At 41.2% G+C, this 24,331-nt stretch overlaps 1 pseudogene; it reads right to left on the reverse strand.

Moving 5' to 3' along the window:
• Nucleotides 1-22,909: 22,909 nt before the first annotated feature.
• LOC148009389 (germin-like protein 8-2 pseudogene) lies at nucleotides 22,910-23,614 on the reverse strand (annotated as a pseudogene).
• Nucleotides 23,615-24,331: the final 717 nt, after the last annotated feature.

Below are 24,331 nucleotides of genomic sequence, written 5' to 3' on the forward strand. Positions count from 1 at the left end.
TGACCGATTAAAATCAGTAAGACTTTGAAATCCTACCTCGAGTATTATAACTATTGTTTTGTGGTGGATTTTCTTGCCATAAGTCAATGTTAATTTGTGCTTGTGTTCTCCACGGTGTGTTGGCTATGGGTGTCAAATGCTCTAGTCAGATTTCTCTCTCTTTCTCCTATCTCTTCTCTCAACTCTTCTCTCTCCCTCAATCTTCCCTCTTTCTCTCTTCCTATACTCTCCCTAAATCCTTCTCTCTCCCCCTATCTCTTTTATCTCTCTATCTCTCTTTCTATTTCTACCTCTCTCACTTCTCTCCTCTTCTTCTCTAACTTTACTCTCTCCCTAACTCTTGTCCCTCTCTTTCTCTCTATATAAGTAGTCAAAGTCGTAGTCGCGGTCATGGTCGTGGTCGTGGTCGTGGTCATGGTCGTGGTCGTGGTCATAGTCGTAGTGGTAGTCATAGTCATAGTAATTGTGGTCGTGGTCATGATCGTGGTTGTGGTCACGGTCATGGTCATGGTCATGGTCGTAGTTGTGATCATGGTCGTCGTAGTCATAGTCGTAGTCCTGGTCGTGGTCATGGTCATCGTCATGGTTGTGGTTGTGGTCGTGGTCGAAGTCATAGTCATAGTCATGGTCGTGGTCATCGTAGTCGTAGTCATAGTCATGGTCATGGTCATGGTCATGGTCGTGGTTGTGGTCGTGGTTGTAGTCATACGCCTCGCCATCTTGAACAACAAGACCTTCATCGTTTTCAATTTTGTCTACGTTACGACAAACAATTTGTTTTTGTTATCATTCTTTTTTTCTTTCTTAAATTGTTCTCCTTTTCTTCCATCTCTCTCTCTTTTAAGAATGAAAAAGAGAATGATAACAAAAACAAATTGTTTGTTGTAACGTAGACAAAATGGAAAACGATGGTCTTGTTGTTCAAAATCACAAGGCATATCTTAATTAGCGTGTCCCATGTCCTTGCTCTCAATGCAAGCTGGAAATTAGACAAAAATGTCGATTGTCTATAGAACACGTATGACGCTTCGGCGAGTTTGAATCTGAGATCATTGATCAGGCGATTGCGGATTTTCAGCAAACAGTAAGAAAAGTTAATATCAATTATGCATTATACTTGTAAGCTGATTGAATACAATATACAAGAAGATTGGATATGGCTAGCAAATTTTCTATCCAGGGAGGTGACGTCTCGTCCCAAGGAGGAGTGCACCCTTTGCGGCCAATTAGAAGAGTTTGTGGGCGTGCGATGGATGGAGTGCATTAGCCAATCCACCACTTGGAAGGCACTACCCAATCTATACCGTCAATACCAGAGGAGATAGGCAGCCTTCCAAACCTACCTACCATCGTGGAGCTTGAGATGGAGGCAATGATCGATGCATTGATTTCCATGGATGTTGAGACTTCTGATCCGCTTAGAGAGGAAGCATCCATACCATTATATGATGGGTGCCGAGTATCTCGCCTAAAGACACTGCTTGCACTTCTAAGTGTGCAAGCAAAATACGAGTGGAGCGACGCAACTGTTACAGAGTTGTTTAGGTACCTTGTACGTACACTTCATTGATTTCTTTTCAGTACTATTATTAAAAAATTTTATGCTTTTTCAAGGTATTTTATGATTTTTTTCAGGTTATTGAAATATCATATATTACCACATGCAAATACTATGCCTAAGTCTCGTGATGATGCACGATATGTTTTACAAAAGCTTGGCATGGACTACAACAGAATCCATGCATGTATCAACGATTGCATAGTGTTTCGAGGAGAATACGAGACTATGGAGACATGTCCAAAGTGTGGTGCTCACAAGTATCGACAAGACTTGCAAGGGCAAACCATCCCTCAAAAAGTTCTCAAACACTTTCTGCTTATCCCCCGTATAAACCACATATTCCATACGTCCGGCATGGCGAGCTTGACAAAGTGGCATGCACAAAATAGGTCCACAAATCGAGTTGAATGAATATCAGTGGATTCACATGCATGGAGCCACATTGACTCTACCTTCCCAGGCTTTGCTTGAGATCGAAGAAATCTTCGGCTCGGTCTTGCAATGAATGGCGTGAACCCATTCGGGCTGTGCTCAACTTCTTACAGTGTGTGGCCTATAGTCCTTGTCAACTATAATATCCCTCCATGGCTTTCTACAAAGAAAGGGCATCTCATCCTTAGCTTACTCGTCCTGGACCGCTACAAAGTCAAAAATATGGATGTGTATCTTCGTCCATTAGTCGATGAGCTTAAGATTTTGTGGCAGGAGGGGGTCACCATGCAAGATATAAGCAAGCGCGATGGTCGACGGTCCGCTAATATTCGAGCCATTCTCATCTAGACGATGCATGACTTTTTGCGATTTGAAGAGTGCTTAGATAAATAGGCTTCCATTCTTGTTGGTAATATCTATATTTTATATCGTTCAAGTTTGTATTCACTAGATAGAGGTGTCTGATTACCTCAGGTTATCATGCATGTCCATTGTGTGGGCCTCACTTAGACTCCCGAAAGTCATGAACCATGAAGAATTAGATGGCATATCAAGGACACGCCACTTTCTTGCCAGAGGGTCATGAACTCAGGGAATATTTTCTTGGACGACCTCCAATACGTATGAATGCCGCAAGCTAGTACGAGCTAAAAATGGTCCACGCGAAGTTACATCCAAACGGAATGTGACGGTTCTCAGTTTTCTACAAGTTGCCATATTGGACCCACTTACAGATCAACCACGTGTTGGATCCCATGCACATTTTCAAGAATGTGGGTAGCTTGCTATGGAACCACATCACAGGAAAGAGAGATAGTATGGGGGCATGAATGGATTTGAAGGAGGTAGGCAAGATGGAGGAGCTTTGGCCGCAGTCGAGTGCTAACGGTCGCGTGTAGCTACCTCGTGCTCCTTGGGTTTTGTCCACTAAAGAAGAGCGCATTGTGAATCCCATGACTAAAATCCCATGATTGACATTAGATATATCAGGTTTGTACTACGAATGGATTGTAATTGGCATGCAAATTTTGCTATTTGGAGTGTAGCCATTGTTCATAATGCTTTCTCATTTGTGGTAGTTTGTACTACCGATCACGATCGCAGGATGCCTTACTCCAGAGATACATGGGGCCACTTATAGGTTGTCGACTTCGGTGCAATGGATCTCATAGAAGAAGATTAAGATGTCCTCTATTGAATCCACGAGATGGGGAGCAGTGGAGACAGTCTGTCTCTTTGAGAAATACCTACCTACCAGCATGCTCACGATACAAATCCACCTTCTTGTGCATCTTATAGATGAAGTAGAGATTGCTGGACCTGTCCATACAAGATGGATGTTCTTCTTGGAGCGCTTCATGAAAATCCTGAAAGGCTTCGTGCGACAACGAGCGTGGCCAAAAGGTAGCATGGCTGAAGGTTGGTTGGTGTCTGAGGCGCTACTGCATATTTCACAATGGCTACCAACGGTGGATCCAGACAACAAAATGCTATGGTCATTGAAGGGCGATGATAGACTGACCGGAGATGTGGTGGTTGGAAATGGGGTAGAAAAAAAAATGGATGCTGAAATGGAGGAGAAGGTGAATCGCTTTTGTATGTTGCACCATGCCTCTATGGAGACATGGCTCGCCAAGTACTAGATCGCTAGGCAACATCGAGAGGAAGCGCGATCTGAATTTCAATGTAGTACACGACATCAACCTATTCGATATCCCGAGGGCATGGAGGAGATGCCGCAATTCATGTCAACGCGATGGTTACATGGAGCTTTGACCACAATGTCTTGCGAAGGGGTGGAGATCTCAATGGAGAAGTGGGAATTCTTGAGGGGATGTAGTCCAAAGGTGATGACGTGTTTAGGATTTGTCGTATCTTTATTTTATATGGGCCAACTAGTTTGAGTGTTTCAATGTACAGTACACTACAAGGGTACACACATATAGCGACGCTAAGTTGTGACATTTTTTTTTCGGCGTCGGTATTAGCATCGGTATCTACGTCTTTAAAAATGTCGGTATTTGCAGATACCGACGCTAATACCGACGACTTACTACGGCAAAATTTCGTCGAAACCCGAACGTTTGTATCATTTGAGTGCACGAAGGGAGAGAGAAAGAAAGGATTGTGAGCAAGAGAGGGAGGTGAGCAAGAAAGGTGAGCAAGGGAGGTGATCAAGGAAGCAAGCCGCAACCGCACGCGAGGAGAGGAGCGTCGCCCACACGAAGAGGTCGTGGAGGAAGAAGAGAGCACAACGGTATGCCCTGTTTTGGTTTCTTTACAATCTTTGTTTTGCTTTGCAATGTAGGTTAGAAAGTGTTGGTTTGTCTTCGATCTTTGTGTTGCTTTGCAACGTAGGTTAGGAAGTATTGAAAGAGAGAGAAATGGAAGCGAGTGTTCTCAAAATTTTTCTTGTGTTGGTTTTTATTCTTTGCAATGTAGGTACGAAAATGTATGTGTGTGAGCATAGTTTAGAGCTGACCTCAAAGATAGATAAGTTTAGAGCCGACCTCAAAGATAGATAAGTTTAGAGCCGAACTCAAAGAGATAGGTAAGAAAATTTAAAAAAAAAGACCTGAAATATATGTAGTGGAGTGGTCCCAATATACAATATAGAATCGTTATTAGATTATCATTCCATTACATCGCAGTCAAGATGTCTAGCACTCACGACCAACATGGTGGTGATCGTGAGGCTTGGCTCAATCAACGTGTCCCCTGTCCATGCACGCAATGCAAATTGGCCATTCGTCGGAAACGTCGTTTGTCCATAGAGCATGTGCAACAGTATGGAGAGTTTCGAGTTGAGATAATCGACCAAGCAGTATTGATTTACGAGATTGCGGTAAGTTCTCTCTCATTACTATATGACATGTACTTGATTTAAGTATAACAGTTTGGGGTTATCTTAGAAGTTAGCTCCTTAACGTCCTTTACAGGGTCAGGGCCATGTCAATACATTGCCCTCCGCAGATCTCTTGCGTCCAGTAAGACGGGTTCATCCATGCTCTAAAAAAATGCCACTCGAGATAACTAATTGTCTCATAGAAGGTGATAACTCTCAACCCCCTTCTATGGGTGAGAATGCTGGAGACATGGACGATCCTCTTGCTTTTTTGGAGCCCAAGTTAGAGGACATGATCGAATCATTGCTTCCGACACACTCGAAATCCCAAGATCCTTTAATTTCAGAGGCTGCCATTCCATTGTATGATGGGAGTCGGGTATCCCGTTTGAAGACACTTCTTGCATTGTTGAGCATACAAACAAAGTATGGATGGAGCGATGCGAGTGTGACAGAGCTATTCAGGTATATTATGATGTGTATGATTCTTTATTGAAAGCCATTAAAATGTGCTATATAGCACTCTAATAACGTGCTTCATTGCAATTTGTAGAACATTGAAATCTTATATTTTGCCTATCCAAAACACGATGCCTGAGTCTCGTGACAATGCAAGACAAGTGTTGCGAAAGCTAGGCATGGATTATAATTGCATTCATGCTTGCCCCAATGATTGTGTTCTCTTCCGGGGAGAGTTTGAATTGTTGGCCACATGTCCCAAGTGCGGTGCGGACAGGTATTGAAATGACTTGCAAGGACAGACTGTTCCGCAGAAGGTTTTGAGGCACTTTCCGCTAATACCGTGTATTCGTCACATTTTTCGAACCAAGATTTTTGCAAATTTGACTACATGGCATGCGGAAAATCGATCCACTGATGGTGTATAACGTACACCATCTGACTCAGAAGCATGGCATCACATTGACGAGACTTTCCCTGACTTTGCAAAGGAGGCGAGGAATCTACGATTCAGTCTTGCCATGGATGGGATAAATCCTTTTGGTTTACGTTCCACCTCCTATAGTGTATGGCCCGTGGTCCTTGTTAACTACAATATACCACCATGGCTTTCCACCAAGAAAGGACACCTTTTGCTCAGCTTGCTTGTGCCTGGACGATACAAAGTCAAGAATATGGATGTCTACCTCTCTCCACTGATTGATGAGCTAAAGGAGTTGTGGGAGGGAATTGTAGTGGAGGATATGAGCAAACATATTGGTAGGCAATCCGCAACTATAAGGGCAATTCTTATGTGGACCATGCATGACTTTCCAGGTTATGGAGAATGCTCTGGTAAAGTGTGTTTTCTTATTTTGCTAGTTTTCTTTGAGCGATGTTGGTATTATGACATGCCTCATTGTACATGTGTGTTTTGTAGGGCTAGTCACATCAGGTTACCATGCATGTCCTCTGTGTTGACCAAGGTTGGATTCTCGTATGTCAAAATCTATGAAGAAGATGGTATTTGAGGGACATCGAGCTTTTTTGCCAGAGGGACATGTCATGAGAGAAGGATTACTTGGTCACCCTCCTGCGAGAATGAACGCACTGAGCTGGTTTGATCACAGGATGGTGGACCAAGACTCGCTTCCCAGTGGAATGCGATGCTTCTCAAATTTCTATGAGCTAACTTATTGGAAAAAACTGAAGATTAACCACCTTTTAGATCCCATGTACATTTTTAAGAATGTAGGTAGCTTGCTATGGGACCACCTCACTGGGCAGCGATACACACTAGGAGCGAGGATGGATTTGAAAGCAGTGGGAAAGATGGAACCATATTGGCCTGTGAGTGGCGTCGACAGTCGAGTGCGATTGCCGCATGCTCCTTGGGTTTTGTCTGGCAATGAAGTGCAACGAGTAAAGGAAAACATCAAGTCCTTTCGCATGCTGACTGGCCTAATGCGTTCTCTCAAGACAGCATTCACAAAGGATGACCAACTGACAGGACTCAAATCCCATGATTGGCATAAGATGTGTCAGGCATGTACGGTATGAGGCTGCGTATGGCATGATTATGCATATTAGATTTCAGAATCTCCGTTTGTTTATACACAATGTTAAGATCATGGTTTTCACAGTTTGTATTTCCGATCGCAATCGCGGGGTCTCTGATATGGGAGGTACGGACAGCCATTTACAAATTGTCCGAGTTGGTTCAGTTTGTCTCCCAAAAAGAGATTCACACATCATAGATTGAATCCGCGAAATGCATGGCAGTAGAGACTGCTTGTCTTTCGGAGAAGTATCTTCCCACTAGTATGCTCACGATACAAACCCATCTTCTAGTGCATATTGTAGATGAATTGCAGGTTGCAGGTCCAGTCCATACTCGATGGATGTTTTTCCTTGAACGGTTCATGAAGACCTTAAAGGGATTTGTGTGACAATGGGCTCGTCCTGAGGGTAGCATGGCTGAAGGTTGGTTAGTGTCGAAGGCCTTGGTGTAGATTTCTGAGTGGTTGTCCACTGTGGACCGGGATAAAGGCTTGATGTGGTCACTTAAGGAGGATGATCGTCTGAATGGAGATGTCCTAGTGGGAAATGGAATAGAGAAGAAGATGGACGCATCCATAGAGTCCAAGGTGAACTGATTTTGTATGCTGCATAGCACTACGATGGAGAAGTGGCTGCAATGGAATGAGGATGCTCGCGCTGAGCGAGAGTTTGCAAGATCTGACTTTTGACGGAGTACGCGGCAATAGCCCATTCAATATCTGAAGGGCTTAGAGGAGATGTCTCTACTCATGTCCACTAGATGGCTACATGAGGCCCTAACCAAAGCATCTCAAGATGGAGAAACAGTTACTGAAGAAGAGTGGGACTTCTCATGTGGATGCAATCCCAAGAAATTACAATCTATACTACAAATCGCAACTAATATACTTGTGGAGAATTTTGTATAGACCTTTCGGTGTATACTGAGGTATGTCAAGATGAGATTGTGGAACCCTAAACAAAAGTGACTCGATCAAAACGTTCCTCCCACTACATCATGTCCACTTTTTGCAAATCGGTTAGGACAGTTTGTATGTTTTTGGAGTTATATCGTATTTTTTATTATCTAATTTTTATTATTATTTTAAAATGAAGTCTTGCAAATTAAGTCTTAGTTTTATTATGTCTTACAATTCATTATCAGATTGACTTATTTTTCCTTGTACGTACAGGTTTAGGATTTGGGCACGGATGGCAGGATGAGCCGGGATTTTACAGATGACGACATCGACACGATGCTAGCGTGTTTCTCACCAGAGCAGCTAGCACGGGTCAGAGATAGAGCCAATGCACAGCTTTCCCGTTCCACCTCAGCACGATCGGCAAACTCTAGATGGTCCGATGCGTCGATCTCCAATAGACACTGTCGCAGGTCTCGCTTTGCTTCAGAGTCACGTGGTCGAGGAGGAGGTAGCTCCTGTTGTGGTGACGCGGATGCAGTCTCCCCCACTCGCATTGCCACCAGGGAGTTAATACCGTCTTTCACTGGCGGTGGAGGGCAGATGTCTACTGCTCCCACTCCTTCAAGCACCCCACTGATCACTCCCACTCCTTCACGCACCCCATCGATCACTCCCAGGGCCGACAAGAAGTACACGAAAACCCACTCCTCCAGGTATGTATTTTCACATGAGGATTTTCGCAGTAGCACTTATCAATTCAGATTGTGTTTGACACATTTGTATTGATGTCCTAAAAGTACCCGTTTGCAAAATCTTGCAGGTTACTCGTATCTCATAGATAAGGCCTCTGGCCATTGATACATGAATGATGATGGAAAAGCTATCATCTCTAGGATGGATGAGTTGTGCCAACAAGTATTTCAGCACAACATTACAGACAAGTGGAAGGAGATCCCAGATGCCAGCAAGGAGTACATAATTGATACATTGTATCGAGAGTTCCCTCAGCCCTCTACCAATGATAGATTTTCGAGAGGGTGGATGATGACGCGTATGCGTGACTATCAATCGCATAGGTGGTCTAATGCACACAAAGCAGTCAAGCAGGGCAAATCGAAGCTGAAGTGGCTGGATACAGAGAACTAGAGTAATCTCCAGGATGAGGCGACATCCACTCCAAACAAGTGGAAGCAGCAGAAGGATACAACAAAGGCGCGCTTGGACACAATATCGATGCATCACCTTGGTAGCAGTGGCCACGCAACATTCGTGGCAGATTTTGTAAGTATTAATAACGTAGAGTACTCTAATTTAATCACATCCATGTTGATGTATGTATTTTGAACATGAATCTCAAGTACGTTTTTTTCCAATTTTTGTGTGCCACAACAAGGTTTTACGAATCGCGACCTGACTGCACTGGAGGTGACATATGGGGAGAAGCATGGTTTGAGTGCCCTGATCGAGAAGCTCTAAGCTCGCGGAGGACCGGTAAGTAGAAATAAATAACATTTCTAATTTGAGAAATCTATCATTACATGTCAGTTTGTATTTGGCACTCACAATTATATATACATTTGTTGTTGCAGACTCCCTTCGATATGCCACTACAGCGATACGAATTTTCTGATACGGATGAGTCGTAGAGAACAGATTAGGCTACATAGGATTACTCCCCATCTTGTATTATGTATGGAATTATGGCCTCTATCCTCCATATGTAATAGCAAAGTATATATGATTTGGACTTCTATCTTGTAGCATGACTCCACATTTGCTTTGTCATAGTAGCACTTCTCAATTTAAGTTCTGTTATTTTCTTTATCAATGCAGTGCACATTTCTGTTAATTAATGTCATGAAAATACTTGTTTTCAAAGTCTTGTAATTATTTGGGATTGATTGTCTAACTTCTTTGACAGCAGGAATTGTCCCTTAGCCCTATGTGGCTCTAACTGTGGCAAAGTTGCATCTGCAGCTCTGCCACAAAAAAATTTTATTCTCTGTAACCGTCGGTATCAGCGTCGGAAAAGTATTCTATAATCGTCGGTATTAGCATCGGAAATTTACTGTAACCGTCGCTATTTTCGTCGGTATTAGCGTCGATATGTGCGTCGCTAACACATACCGACGGTTTTCTAGCGACGCTAATACCGACACAAATACCGACGATGGGGACATTTTTTATATATAAAGAAAACGTCGTTATAAACGTTGTTATAGCATGTATATGTTGTAGTGGTACAAAATATATAGTGCGGTGTGGTTGCGGGGATGACATTTTAGCGTGAGCGTATTGATAAAATGCGCTCCACAATGGACTATGGTATCATGGCAAGGTTTGAGCAGGAGAGCTGATGACGAGCAATAGATTCAAACACGGTTATAGATGAGATGGAGTATTTTGGAAACTTGCAAAGTATTGTTACGGTGGATTACTGTAGCTTCTCCATGATACTATTCGATGTGCAGTGGTTCAAAGAGGTACTTGAAGGAGCTAGAGCAACAGTTCGACAAGGTCCATTTGGATTTCTTGAAATAGATTCCAAAAAAAAAAGGACGGATTTGTGCAACACCTTTGTGTTGCCGGCCCATTGTGAACAGGTGGATGAACTCATTTGTTTGTTAATTGTATTACGACATGGTACATGTCACAATAGTTTAATCTGTCTTGTACATGTTTATGAACAGGTAATCATCTATCCAAACCCCTGACAATCTCGATGGTGGTATGTTATATCTTTAGCTCCCCGAAGTGCGAGAGTATATGATCAAAGCGATGTTCCGAGCATAGATGAGGAAATATGCAAATAGAGGGGTCGATATTGCAAGGGGTGGAGGCCACCGAAAGCTTGGAGCATGTAGAGGAGCCAACATCGGCTAACAATGATGGAAATACAGGAGTCTAAGAATTGTTTGAGAACGAGGTGGACTCATCCTTTTATGTTGACATGTTTATTGACCTTCTAGTGTATGCGGAGTTGTGTCAGGAGATTGTCATGGGACCATAGGATTCATACTTGGAGCATCCACTTACTCAATTCATTGACTAATCGCTTATAAGGGTACATAAGATATGCATTTTAAGTGAGATCATTTTTTTAGGATTTATATTACGGTGCTTTGTATGATTTAAATTGATTATGCTAACATCATTTTTTGTCTGTGCAGGTGACCTTTTCAAGATGAGTCGAGAGGTGAGCGATGAGGAGTTGCAGGATATCTTCAGGCACATGTCTCCAGATCAGATGGTGAGATTCAGAGACATGGAAGATCAGGAGTTGTCTCGGACATCGTCAGGTCGCTCTACTAGATCTACTTTAGCACGATCAGATGCTTCAACTTCGAGTAGACGAGGTCGATGCTCCAGACTTGGGCCAGAGGGAGGGAGTGCTTCAGGGTCAGGGGAATACTGTAGAGATAGAGCGGCAGTGAGCCCGTAGTTGGCATGGGATACAGATGCGACTCCTCACTCTCGTGGTGGTTACAAGGAGAATGGCTCAAGTGGATGCTATGGAGGCATGGATGCGGTATCTCCGTCTGGTCGTTCTGTTGGAGTTGCGTCACCTCTAGGATTTGTTACACCTGTGGGGACATCTACTCCAGTTACTCCGGCTTTTGCTCAGTCGTCTGTAGGTGGCACCCCTATGGGTGCTACTCCGATAGATACTACTCCGGTCGGTACACCGGATGTACAGGGGTCTCCTCGATATGCCCAGGAGCGTGGACATAGGTGGAAGATGACCCATCTTAGGCATACCTCAGAGGGATATGCCTATCTTGTCGATGATAGGTCAGGATCCATCATCATGAATGATGAGGGGAGGAGGGTGATGGCTCGCATGTGAGAGTTATACCAATACGTTTTTCGACACAATGTCTTAGATCATTGGAAAAACATACCGGAGGGAAGCAAGGACTACATAGTAGCATCCTTCCATGACAAGTTTCTGGTTCTAGCCAGAGCAGATAGATTTTCTACGGGCTGGATGATGGACTACATGTGTGCATATATGTCACACAGACAATTGGACGCACGCAAGGCACTCAAGAGTGGGGTTGTAAAGCCTAAGTGGCTAGACACGGACGACTAGCGCCGACTGAGGGAGGAGGCTACAGATTCTCCAGGAAATTGGAGTCAGCAGCGTGAGGCGACAAGGGCACGACTAGAGGCCAGAGTGGTCCATCATCTTGGGAGTGGTGGCCACAGGACATGTCTGGAGGACTTTGTAAGTTTTTCTTTTGTTTTGCTTGCTTATTTTTTTGCAATATCCTTTGTACTGACAATCATGTTTCTAAACAGTTAATATTTTGTTTTCTTTGCAGCACTCCATTACAAATCACAATCCGACTAGCCTTGAGACTTGATATGTAGAGAGGCACGGTCTCATTGCATTGATCGACGGATCGTATAGACGCGGCGACCCTGTAAGTCACTCATCTTTCTTGTTTGTAGTTACCATGTTTAATTAGAATGCATTATTTGATGGTGGATTGATGTGTAGTTGTTTCTTTTTTTTGCAGAGTTCGTTCGATGCTCCTTTGCGACGAGATGAGCTTTCGGATGGTAAGGATATATAGCTCTCCCCTCAATCCCTGAAGCTCATACACCCTTCTTTTTTGGTCGCATGATCTGTATAGACATTTTCTATGTAGTAGTGATATCTTGTCATGATTGTACTAGTCGCTTTCATTATGCGATCATGTATTTATTTTATGTATCAGTGTTATGATTTCAATACACTTTGTTTTTGTTTACACGAGCATTGTACACAGTGCAGAAACTATTTTATATGGCCCAAATAAAACACACAGTGCTATATGTGGCTGCCCTACCACAAAAATATTTTTTCCTTGTTATCGTCGCTATTAGCGTTTCAAATTTACCTGCATGATAATCCTACTTTAATCTTAATACGCGTGCAGGTAATCCTACTTGAAACTCCCTTCCAAGAAGATAATCCTAAACCACAAAAATCTTTGATCACCTACTTTAATTATCCTAATACCCTTTAAATGAATTATACGTACTAAGAAAAATAGTTTTCTATATTTATATGACTTATAAGTAGTACCAAAGAATTATCCTTGATGTAGTTTTATCTTTCTTTACATTTACACAGTTTATCAATACTAAAAGAATGTTTTTAATGTAAATCTTAACATTTCTTTTCCATTGAATTTTTATTGAGATATCATTTATTTATAAAATATTTTTTTTAAATATTATACTCCTAATCGTGTATTAAATGAATCTTAATTTACAAAGAAACTTGCTCTTGTGTTGCGAGTGACGGCTTGTCAACCACATTTGAGATGGTATTGGTAGCTCCTACACTTGTCGCTCTCCAATATGGCCCTTTTGGGGCCATCACAAGAAGAAGTCTGCAGTGCTAGCTTCAAGCTTTGACTCTCTTGATCAAGGACTCTAAAGAGTTTGGCAGCTCCTTTTGAGACCAAGACTTTCTAGGATAGGATGGACTTGTTTTGTGGGTACAAAAAGAACGAAAGGTAGACGTTTCAGGAAGTTAGTATATGTATATCCTCTGCATCATATGCATTCAATGCCTATTTATAAATGTCCTTATTTGTGAGTTTTTCCTTAATAAAACATAACCCTTTTCTATTCAATCTGTAAATAATCCCTTAACACTATATTGGGGAATATGGGAATTTCCCATAAGTTTGGGACACGTGGTCAAATCTTTGGATTTGTCATAACTTGAATACTATAACTCCGAATCGAGCGCTCTATAGCTCAATAGATTCCATTTTTCAAGCGCTTTCCAATAATCCCTTAACACTATATTGGGGAATATGGGAATTTCCCATAAGTTTGGGACACGTGGTCAAATCTTTGGATTTGTCATAACTTGAATACTATAACTCCGAATCGAGCGCTCTATAGCTCAATAGATTCCATTTTTCAAGCGCTTTCCAATGATAGGTCACATCATATGGTTTTGAGAAACTTATGGGCATGCTATCTGGGTGCCACCTTTTTAGTAGTCAAAAAATGGGAATTGGGAGATTCCCAAACTCACTAATATTGTGTTCCTTTATATTATACTCTTTTGTATGTAAAAAAAGTATAAAAAGAGTATTTTAAAAATACCTTATTTTGAACCCATGTGATGCACACATATATTCATGAGTAACTTATGTAAGGGTAGATGAGACCTTTGCAAGCTGCTGGACTAGTTGAATATGATCTCCTCTTACTCTCCTTTTTTTCACTCCCTTTCTTTCCTCACCCTCTTCCTCTCTATCCTCCTCTTCTCTTCATCTACTCCATTTCTTCTTCTCTACTCCTACCAATGTATTCTCTTTGTATTCTTATATTCCTCTTCTCCTCCTCTCTTCTCTTCTTCTCCACCTCTTCTCTTCTCTTCTTTCTCTCTTCCCCTCCTCTTCTCTTCTTCCTCTCCCCTTCTCATTCTCCTCTTCTCTTCTTCACCATTTCTTCTTCACTACCTTTTCACTTTCCCTCTTCCCCTTCTCCTCCTTTTCCTCTCTTCATCTTCTCCTCTTCTCCACCTATCCACTTCTCCTTTTCTTCTCCCCTCCTCTTCTCTTCTCTTCTTCCTCACCACTTCGATTCTTCTCCTCTTTCTCTCTCTCTCTCTCTCTCTCTCTCTAAGAGGAAGCTGAAATTTGAATGCTACATGGAAAACCATGGCATGGGTTAAGAAATAAGAGATAGGTTCCTAAGTAGATGCATTCAAAATATATTCCATGAATCCATGGTTGTTAAAGTGCAAAGAAGATAGAAAGTGTAATAGCTTATGGTAACTACTAGGAGTTCTTGAATTTCTGAGAAAAGAGAAAACATTATTGACAATGGCACTAAGGCTCCTTTTCATAATCCTAAAATAATTCTCCCTATTACACTCTCTTATCCAATTATTGTCTTGTTTCCAAATTAATAATGGACTCATTTATCCTTTACTATCCTTCATTATAAACCATGATTCCCACTTGAAACAACTTTATCCTCAAATCTTGAATGATGGAATCAAAAGAATTCCATAAAGAGCTAAGACACAAAAAATGCCTTTAAAATGGAAGCATAAGATGGTAAAATATCTCCCATGAGAAAGAAAATTCACAAAAATGACAAAACCATAAAAAATGGTCATAGCTTTTGATACACTCCACCAATAAATAAGGCAAATAAAGTGTACAAATGTAGAAGATACTCCATGGTACTCATCCAAACCATAAAAGTGAAATTATGATGGAGTTAGACAAATTATTTTCAGTGTAAAAAATCATTACAACAAGCTATACCCTATTCTATAACAAACCACATATTCAAGAATTAGGGAATTTTTATAAAGTTCAAAATTTCCTAATGTGATTAATATTTTGACACATGGTCAAATCTTATCCCCTTACTAGAAGGTAAAATTTTTCCTAGATACTATATAAGCAACCCTCCCAAGTACCACTCTCAAATATGGGGTTAAGATTTAGCCACTTGGCTAAATCTTTACTCCTTATTTGAAAGTGGAACTTGGGAGACTCTTAACATCATGAATCATCAGGAAGGTCCATCTGGATCAAACATTATCCTATAATAATAGTCATCACACATCCAAAATGATCATCCCCACCTAGATAAAAAGGTATCCCAACAGAAGGGGATCCACAATAGGAAAACTATCACTAGTCATACGCTCGCAACCACCCAAATCAAAAAAGTATAAGGAATCATCCCCATAATCCGCAAGATCAACATCAGAAACATCCAGGTTAAATAAGGATTCATGATCTCTTTCATAAAGCTAAGATCTAAATTATAAATCATAATCTACTTAAAATATATATCGATAAAATAAAAATACCATAGTTTTATAAATTATCCCACATATAATCATTAGTGCTTGCACACATACAACTATCATGCTAAAGAGCATGTATCCAGAATAAAATAATTATGTGCTATTTGAAACACCCAATAGATATGCCTTACATAACATAAGCACTTTTCAATAAAATAATATCTTCTTAATAATTTGTTGCCTCAAACACAAATCATAGTAGTCTTCCTACCATTTACCTACCAAGCATGAGCAACCATTGTCATACACAAGATTATGCACAATAATTTATAATCATGCATCAATTAAAATATATTAAAAATTCACAAAAATATAATTAATCATAATCTTATTCTCCCATAATTATTATTGTGATTTTGATAACAATAAGATAGTATGATCAAATAGGGTGCCCTCTTGAGAACCTATATAATATCACATTATTTGAGTTATAAGGGTGATTATAAGAGAGAGTGATCTTATTAGGAAGAGGGGATATTGAAGGCAATGTGTAGTTCACAGTCAAAATTATGGTGGACAGACTCTTAAGAGTTGAAGCCAAGTTAGTAGTTGTGTTGTCTTGTTGTTTAAAGAAAGATTTCTCTCTCTCTCTCTCTAGCGCTCTCTTTTCCCTTCCTATTCCTCTCTTTCTAGCTCTCTCTTTTTCCCTCCCCATTCCTTTCTCACTTTTGCTATTAATATCTCTCTCTTTTTCTTTCTTCCCCCCTCTCTTTCTCTTCCTACACCTCTCCTTCTTTCTATGTTAATCTCTTTCTTTGTCTTTCTCTTTCTCTAGCTCTCTCTTTTTCTGAGTTCCCTCTCTTTGCTTTGTCTCTATGTCTCTCTCTCTCTCTCCCTCCCTCATTCTTTTTTAATCCCTCACTTTCTCTTTAACCATCTCTCTCTCTCTCTCTCTCTCTCATGATTTCTCTCTCTCTCTCTCTCCATAACCATCTATAGCTACATGGAACTACTTGACAACGATAAGCAAGGCCTCCTTTTCTAGCAATTCCCAAGTAACCCATTAGCATTGGCATCGACAAAAGTGATAGAGATTTCCAATTCTATGTACGAAAACTATCAGATGTTTTATTTTTCCTAAATACTTTCTCTTGGGGTAAAAGGCCTCTAGGCCTGCCCATGTACACTGTGACTGCCTATTCTTTATTCATATATAATATGATAGTGCAATAAGGCTCTCAGTTCAATTGGACAACACCTACATTGTGTGTGCTCTTCTCTCCCACACCTTCTTCTTCTCCTTCTCCACCACCATTCCATCCCCTTCAACTAGTATCAGAGCTTGATCGTGGAGCTTGGCCTGGTATTACTTCAGCCTAGAGAGGTAAGATTTCATCTCCTGCCTCTCCCTGGCCCTCATAGGCTCTTTTCAAGTGTTCCTTGGCGTCATTGGGCACCTCGTATGCCCCCATTTACCCCATTATCCTCATCATAACCATCATACCCCACAGTAGTAGCTCACATTTTTTGCACCTGTTTCAAAATCTGGCTTTAAAATCCCATTCTTTCTCTTATCTCGGGTATCCAAAACCCAACTTTGGCAAGGTAAGAGCCTAACTTGAGATTTTGGCATGCTTCCGACGCAATGGCAATGTCAGATTTGTCAAATTCTAATCACAGAATTTTCTGTAACAGATCTGAGTTGATTTACAACAAGAAAATGTCATGCTCTTAGCTTATGTGATGCTCTCGAGGCTTGGTATTTGATGCCCAAATGCTTTGGGGATTTTTGACCAATGTTTTGAGATGCTTTGGGACTTGTTTTGAGCTTTCATAGCTCAATTTATGTAGGGATTTACTGCTGTACATTGTTTGGATAGCAAGGTTTTATCAAGGATGGCTTATGTGCTCTTTGTTGACATTCCAGTGTCCTGTTGGATGTATTGATACTTAGTCATCATGGTTTATGCCTAGATATGCTATTTGGGAGCTATTGAACCTTACTTTGGATGCAAAAACTTTGTTGTTGGTTGGGATTTATGCTACCTTGGTTGGTAGGTTATTTTACCTCTAGTTTGGTTATGTATATGGTCTACAGGTGCTCTCGACTACTTGGGATGATATGCTAATGTATTTGGATGATGCCCCTTTGATGTTTATGCTCCCGGATGCTTCTTGAGCAAAGAGTAGAGCTCAATTCTTGGTTCACTGTCATTTTCTCTGCGCTGGCATTTCACTTGACAAGGTTTATGCCCTGTGCTTTTGGGTTTGGCTGCAATATGGCAGATGTTTGGGCTTGAATCCACTTGCATTTGAGAAATTTGTGAAGTAGTTTTCATTTGGTCTGCTTATCACTTATGCAGCTTGGATGCTATTTGGCCCTTAATGCCTCGATTATGAATCTTGGATTTACTTGGATACAAATACATGTTTAAGCAATGCTTGCTCCAGTGTCTAGGTAGTTAGTTATTGAGCTTTCATTGCTAATTGATGCTTGGTTCTTTGTGGGTTACTCCTTGATCAATGGACTTCTTAATAGTGCTTGGGTTTAGTAGTTATGGCTTTGTTGCTTGTGTGTTTGCTAGCTTCTATGCTAGTTGGGCTGCTTTTGCCCATACAGGTTAGAGAGCAGTTGCTCTTGATTCTTACCCAGCTATGCACTTTCTCTACTATCATGTACTTTACAGAGCCACTTATTTGGATATTGTTGTACAGATACTTGGGCTTCTCCTGGAGCTTGAATCTTGTAGGATGCTTTGCCACTTGTCGGTCTTTACTTGACTTGGATGTTCCTAGGTGGCATGATGTACTGCAGAGCTATGCATATGCATATGGTTATGGAATGATTTCAGGGCTAAACAACATATGCTCTTATGATAGATCTCTTATGCTTTATCGTATTGTGGTTGGTTATGTCATGCAGTTGGCTGTGACTCTTCTTCATGTGGGAGCTTTTGCATCCTTGGTCGATGCATTTATATCCTCTCGTCTATTAAGGTTTCATGAGCCTTTGGAGCATGCTTCTACCACTGATGTACTTATAGATGATTGCCTTTATGAGAAGATTCCCTCCGTTGGGACAACCCTCGACTCCTTAACCTCCGTGGATGCTATGGATAGCCCTATTCATGATGACTTGGATTCCTCGTCATCTTCTACAGGTTCTTCAGTTATAGATGTTGTATGCTTCCATTGTGGAAAGCTTGGGCATGTTAAAAGAAAATGTTTAGATGGATTAGAGAGTAGTAGAGATAGAGACAAACTTGACATGAGCAGAGAGTTAGTGATGCAATAGGTATTACCACTCTTTCTAGTGGTGAGGTACATGTAGTTACCCATGATGATGCACTTGAGTATGTCCTCCTGTCATCTAGTTTCCCTACAGCTTGCTCAATGATCAGGCCCATTCCTTTGATTGGCTTTTCTACTCTATGGCATCTTGTCATGTTACCCCTCATAGAGCATGGTTCTCTTCTTACAGGGAGGTTGATGGATGTATTGATCTGGGCCTTGAGCAGACTTATGCTATTGTTGGCACAGGGGATGTATACCTAGCTTTGCCTAATGGGACTTCTCTTATGCTCAGGAATGTTCTACATGTTCCCATGCTCAGTAAGAGCTTGATTTTTGTCAATCAATTGCATGATGCAGGTTACTCTGTTTCTCTTCAAGAAAGGTCATGAAATATCTCTCGTGGTTTCTTGGTTTCACCTTGAGGTTCTAGAGTTGGTTCTCATTACTGAATGCATGTCTCTTGTGTGGGAGATTCTATGGTTGCAGCTATCTAGATACCACATGCATTGTTATGGCATTATTGCCTAGGCCATATGTACCATAGAGAGATGGAGATCTTGTCTCATTCAAACTCATTACTGCCTCGTATGTCACTTATAGATCTTGATGATTGCCATGATTGTACTCTTGGTCTTTGCAGAGCCCCCTTGTCTTATGGTGACTGTACGAGGCATGCTCCTCTAGATCTTGTACATTGTGTAGTATATGGACCTATTCCTTCCCAGTCACTTGGTGGATCTTCGTACTTTGTGACCTTTATTGATCATGCTACCCATCGTGTTTGGGATTTTCCCTTGGTGAAGATTGAGGATTCTACAGTTATACTTGACACGTTTATGGATTTTGCTACTAGTAGCAGGCCTAGGTGCTTGCAGATGGATTATGAGAGTCCTGCTCTCTCTCCCAGTTTCGGACCTCTTGTCAGTAGTATGGCATTTATTTCTTATGCCCACGGCATTATGGGATTACTCATGGCATGTGCCTGACCTTACAGGCAAAGGTTGCTTCTATGCTTACCACAACTAGGTTGTCTTATGGCTTGGGCTGAGGCCCTTATAACACCACTTTATTTGGTTAACAGGACATTGTGCTTGACCTTGGATCTTATTACACCCCATGAGGAATGGAGTGGCATGCAGCCCTCCTATGATTACTTGAGGATATTTGGCTGCTGGCATTTGTATGTATGCGAGATATGCCTATGTCATGCAGATGTATCCTCCTTGGTTATGGAGATGGTGACTTTCAAGCTTACAAGTTATGAGATTTGGATGCCCAACAGGTTATACGCAACTCTCATGCTGTCTTTTATGAGACATAGACATCTCTCAAGCCTCATGATGCACGTTCAGTGCACTTTATGGTTGATGCTACAGTTGTATGTCAGTCTTCCATTTCGTTGAGGCCTCATACTATCCTGAGACCCTATCTGACATGTGTCTAGGATATTGGTCCTTCTTCTATGATTGAATTTGGAGAGTATATGTGCTCTCACTTGTCTCCTATGCGCCACACTGGTGCTATGTGCTACTCTGATGCGTATGCTTTACAGTCGTGCACTGATGAGTTGTGCTTGCTTCATGAGAAGCATTCTTGGACTACTCCATTGTATGGAGCTGCATGATCACTTATCTCTTGGATGTTATGGACTCGAGGATGCTTGACTCTTCTTCTGCAGAGGTTGCCGACACCTCTTGCATAGCTGGCTTTCCGATTGGGCGTCGAGTGAGATGTTATAATTCCTCGCCTTATCTTTTTTTTCATTTTCTTTCTTTTCACTCCCCAGCCACATTGGCCTTTTAGTGGGAGGTTGTTGGGGTAAAAGGCCTCTGGGCCTGCAAGTGTACACTATCACCGCCCATTCTTTATTCATATATAATATGATAGTGCAATAAGGCTCTCACTTCAGTTGGATAGCACCTACATTGTGTGTGCTCTTCTCTTCCACATCTTCCTCTTCTCCTTCTCCACTACCATTACATTCCCTTCACTTTTCCTAATTATGTGTGTTTTTAACTGTGGATTTGATAGGGGATTCCCTATTTTTTCCTATGTAGGAAATGACTAAAAGTTCCTTGTGTTTTAGCCTCAAGTATCACCTTTGATTCGAAGATACCCTTTGTGGCTATTGTGATGCTGATTGGGGAGGTGATGTTCTCACTCATAGATTGACTACCGATGACTACCTGCTTCTCATGGGTGGTTATTCTATTTGGAGTGCCAAGAAGTAAAATTATATCACATTGTCTACCACAAAAGACGAATATGTAGCTCTCTCTCTTGAAGCCAAACATTGGTTATTTATGGATTATACAAATGATCTAGGAATTGAACTTCTACTACAAAGTTGCTTCATTTACCATTTATTGTGATAATCAATCTTATATCACACTCATCACTTTAGGTGATGTCATTTTTGACAAACTCAAACACATTAGTCTATGTTTCCATTTTGTAATTTAATAATTGTATTAGGAGAGCTATCTTCACATTGAGCATGTGCCTAGTTCTTACTAGATAGACATTTTCACAAAACTTGTCACTCATGAAAATTTTTGTCTCACCTCTCATGCTCTTGTTTTCTATTGACATCTTTTTTTGTACTTGCAACCCATTCCTTTCTATAAGGGGATAAAAAGTAGTAACTGAATTTCTTCCAATCATATTTGAATTTGGCTTTTCTCGATTTAAACAAGGTATGTTGGAAGAATATTCAAATATCTTTAAATGTAAGCCTTCAAAATTCAACAAAGATTATCCATTCCACACTTCTCATTTATGATCATCTTATCATATAGCATCTACTCAGTGGATACTTTTTTCCACTAAGCACCCACCTTTCATATTGACCTCTTTATGAGGCATCCTTATATACAAGCATTGCTTGTACAACAATGAACACAATCAAGTCTTTTACTTTCTTTCACTCACATTCTTATCTCCATTTTCTTAGAGTTGGTTCTAGAGTGTGAAGTAGCTCAAGGGGTTTATCTATAAGTATTCATCTATATAGCATGCATTCAAAGGATATTAAGAAATATCATTTCTTTATATGCTATATGACCCTAAAATGACCCCTTTTACTTTACTAAACTTACACATTTTTTTTCAAATTGCAATTGAAAAATCCTATTTGTAAATATAATCTTATAAATTTTATGAAATATAATACCATTTCTTTTGAACTTATGTGGTATCTCACATGATCTATAAGGTGGACTCCCTAGGGAAGCAGTAAAGATAAAGATGCATTAGTGCATTTATTCCATACAATTATAATTTCCTTTATTGTTTGAATGTGTTATCCTTTCTATATGGTGAAAGTGTGCTCACTAACATAAAAGACTAAATATGTACCACATTAGCTAGTGACACCTAATCTAGTAGCAATGGTAATAACAATACTAGTAGTAGCAAAGCAGAAGGATAAATCATAGTAGCAGTAGTAGGAGGAGGAGCATCAATTATTATAGCATTACTAGTAGCAAAAAGCAACAATAGTAGTTATTGCAATGTTCATAGAAACTATATTTTCTATATCACATGCAAAATTTTAAAATTCATAAATTGAATGGTATGTTTTAGTAAAATTCATAGTGTTTCTTTTGCATAAATGGAAGTTTGAAAATTCAATAAGGTAGTAATAATAGCGATTATTGAAATATTCATGGTAACTATATTGTGTAGAAGGGCTTTTCTTGCATAACGTTATTGGTGCTTCCCATTTTGATATTTTTTTTCATAAATAAACTTGGGAATCATGGAACATGAAACCTCAAATTTTTGTGACCTCTGAATGGATTACTTGTTATGAATTCCAAATTTGTAGGTGTTGCGTGTAAAATTAGGGCACAGTATCAAAGAAAGGTGATGGCAAGAATATCGATTCTATAACAATAATGCTTAAGAATATTGATTTGTATAGCAATAATGTGTTAACTTTGTGCGACATAGATATCAGGATGACCAGGGAGGGCGGTGATGACGGATATATTAGCATGATAATGGGAGTGTAGTGGCGACCCTTAATGAGGCTGTAAACCTCGACTGTGCAGCAATGATGTGTTGAGATGGTGTGACACGTATTAGTACCATCACGGTTGTGTGGTGGCGACGCTTTTAATGAGGCTATAAACCTCGTCCTTGTCGATGGCGAAGGCGGTCTCCAGCACGTCCTCGGGCAGGGGAGGCTTGGCGGCAAACAGAGCGGGGGCGACCTGGGAGGTGCCCGGGTTCTGGCTGTTGAGCGCGGAGATAGCAAGGGCAGGCTTCTTCTTGTCCGGGTTGATCTGGAAGTGGACGAGGCCGCGGGGAAAGACGAAGAGATCGCCCTTGTACAGGGTCTGCTCGAAGAGGGTGTTGTTGGTGGTGGAGACGAAGCCTACCATAAGCGTGCCCTCGGCAAGGAAGAGAACCTCGGTGGCACGCGGGTGGACGTGTGGAGGGTTGAGCCCACCATTGGGGGCGAAGTCGATGCGGGCCATGGACAGGCCTTGGGTGTTGAGTCCAGGGAAGGTGAGGGCTGACGCCAGCTGCACAGCGGAGCCGAGCGCCTTGTTAAACTGGCCTTGCTGGCGAAGCAGAGGAGAGGCGAAGTCCTTGATCTGCACTTGTTGGGGATTCTTGCACAGCAGACCGTTCACGGTTGTGATTCCGGCCGCCTGCGCCCCCTGATCAGCCACGCAGAAGTCCTGCAAGGGGTCCTCGTCCGCCGCCTCAGTGCGAGTTATCGGGTGGACGAGCTGCTGCGCCAACGTGATAGATACAATTAGCATAGCAAGCTTTAGTGATGATGCCATGGATACAGTATTGCGTATGGTGAGTGCAGGACGGTAGCTATGAGAAAGCAGGGGCCCGAATGGTTCTCTACTAGCTAGTTAACCTCTTCCGATCAACGAATTCCGTATTACCAGAGCACGCTTTTCCGCAACCACAAGCGCGGCTTTCTAACGTCTAGGAATGAACAACTGCTGCACTGCTGATCGCATGGTGGGAAGATGGAGCTTTCGATTCCATATAAGTGGATAATCGTTCGTATACCAGGTCATGAGCTTGTTTACCAGGTCTTTCACGCGGGGATGTTTTTCGTCGCACAGCAAGTTTTGTCCGGTCTGATTAACATTAAAATAAGAGACTCTACTTTTAAACTCACGTGTATGCAGAAAGGATTTATCTTATTTAAAATACCTATGAAGTCGTCGTCCTCGCGTTCATGGAATGCGTCCGGTCTCTCCGGCCTACGACTTGGTAGTTAATCATTTCTCATCGGCTTTCTTGTCACACGCGTAATTTATTGAATTTCCAACGTCTATTGATGCTTTTACGAAGATGGATAGAAAACATGTTTTCATGAGCGTTGCCCGTTTATGGAAAATGGCCACTACAAGGTGTGAGGCTCGGGATTTTCATATTTATATCATTAACCCATCTAATATTGCGATTGGTAGCATAAAATAATGCTATTCTTGCAATGTGCAAAGTAATGCAATATAACCCAAGACTTGCTAGATAGAATG

Source organism: Lygodium microphyllum, unplaced genomic scaffold (genome assembly GCF_053477565.2).
Source record: "Lygodium microphyllum isolate KBCC unplaced genomic scaffold, Lygodium_microphyllum_v1.1.10 scaffold_31, whole genome shotgun sequence".
Classification (NCBI taxonomy): domain Eukaryota; kingdom Viridiplantae; phylum Streptophyta; class Polypodiopsida; order Schizaeales; family Lygodiaceae; genus Lygodium; species Lygodium microphyllum.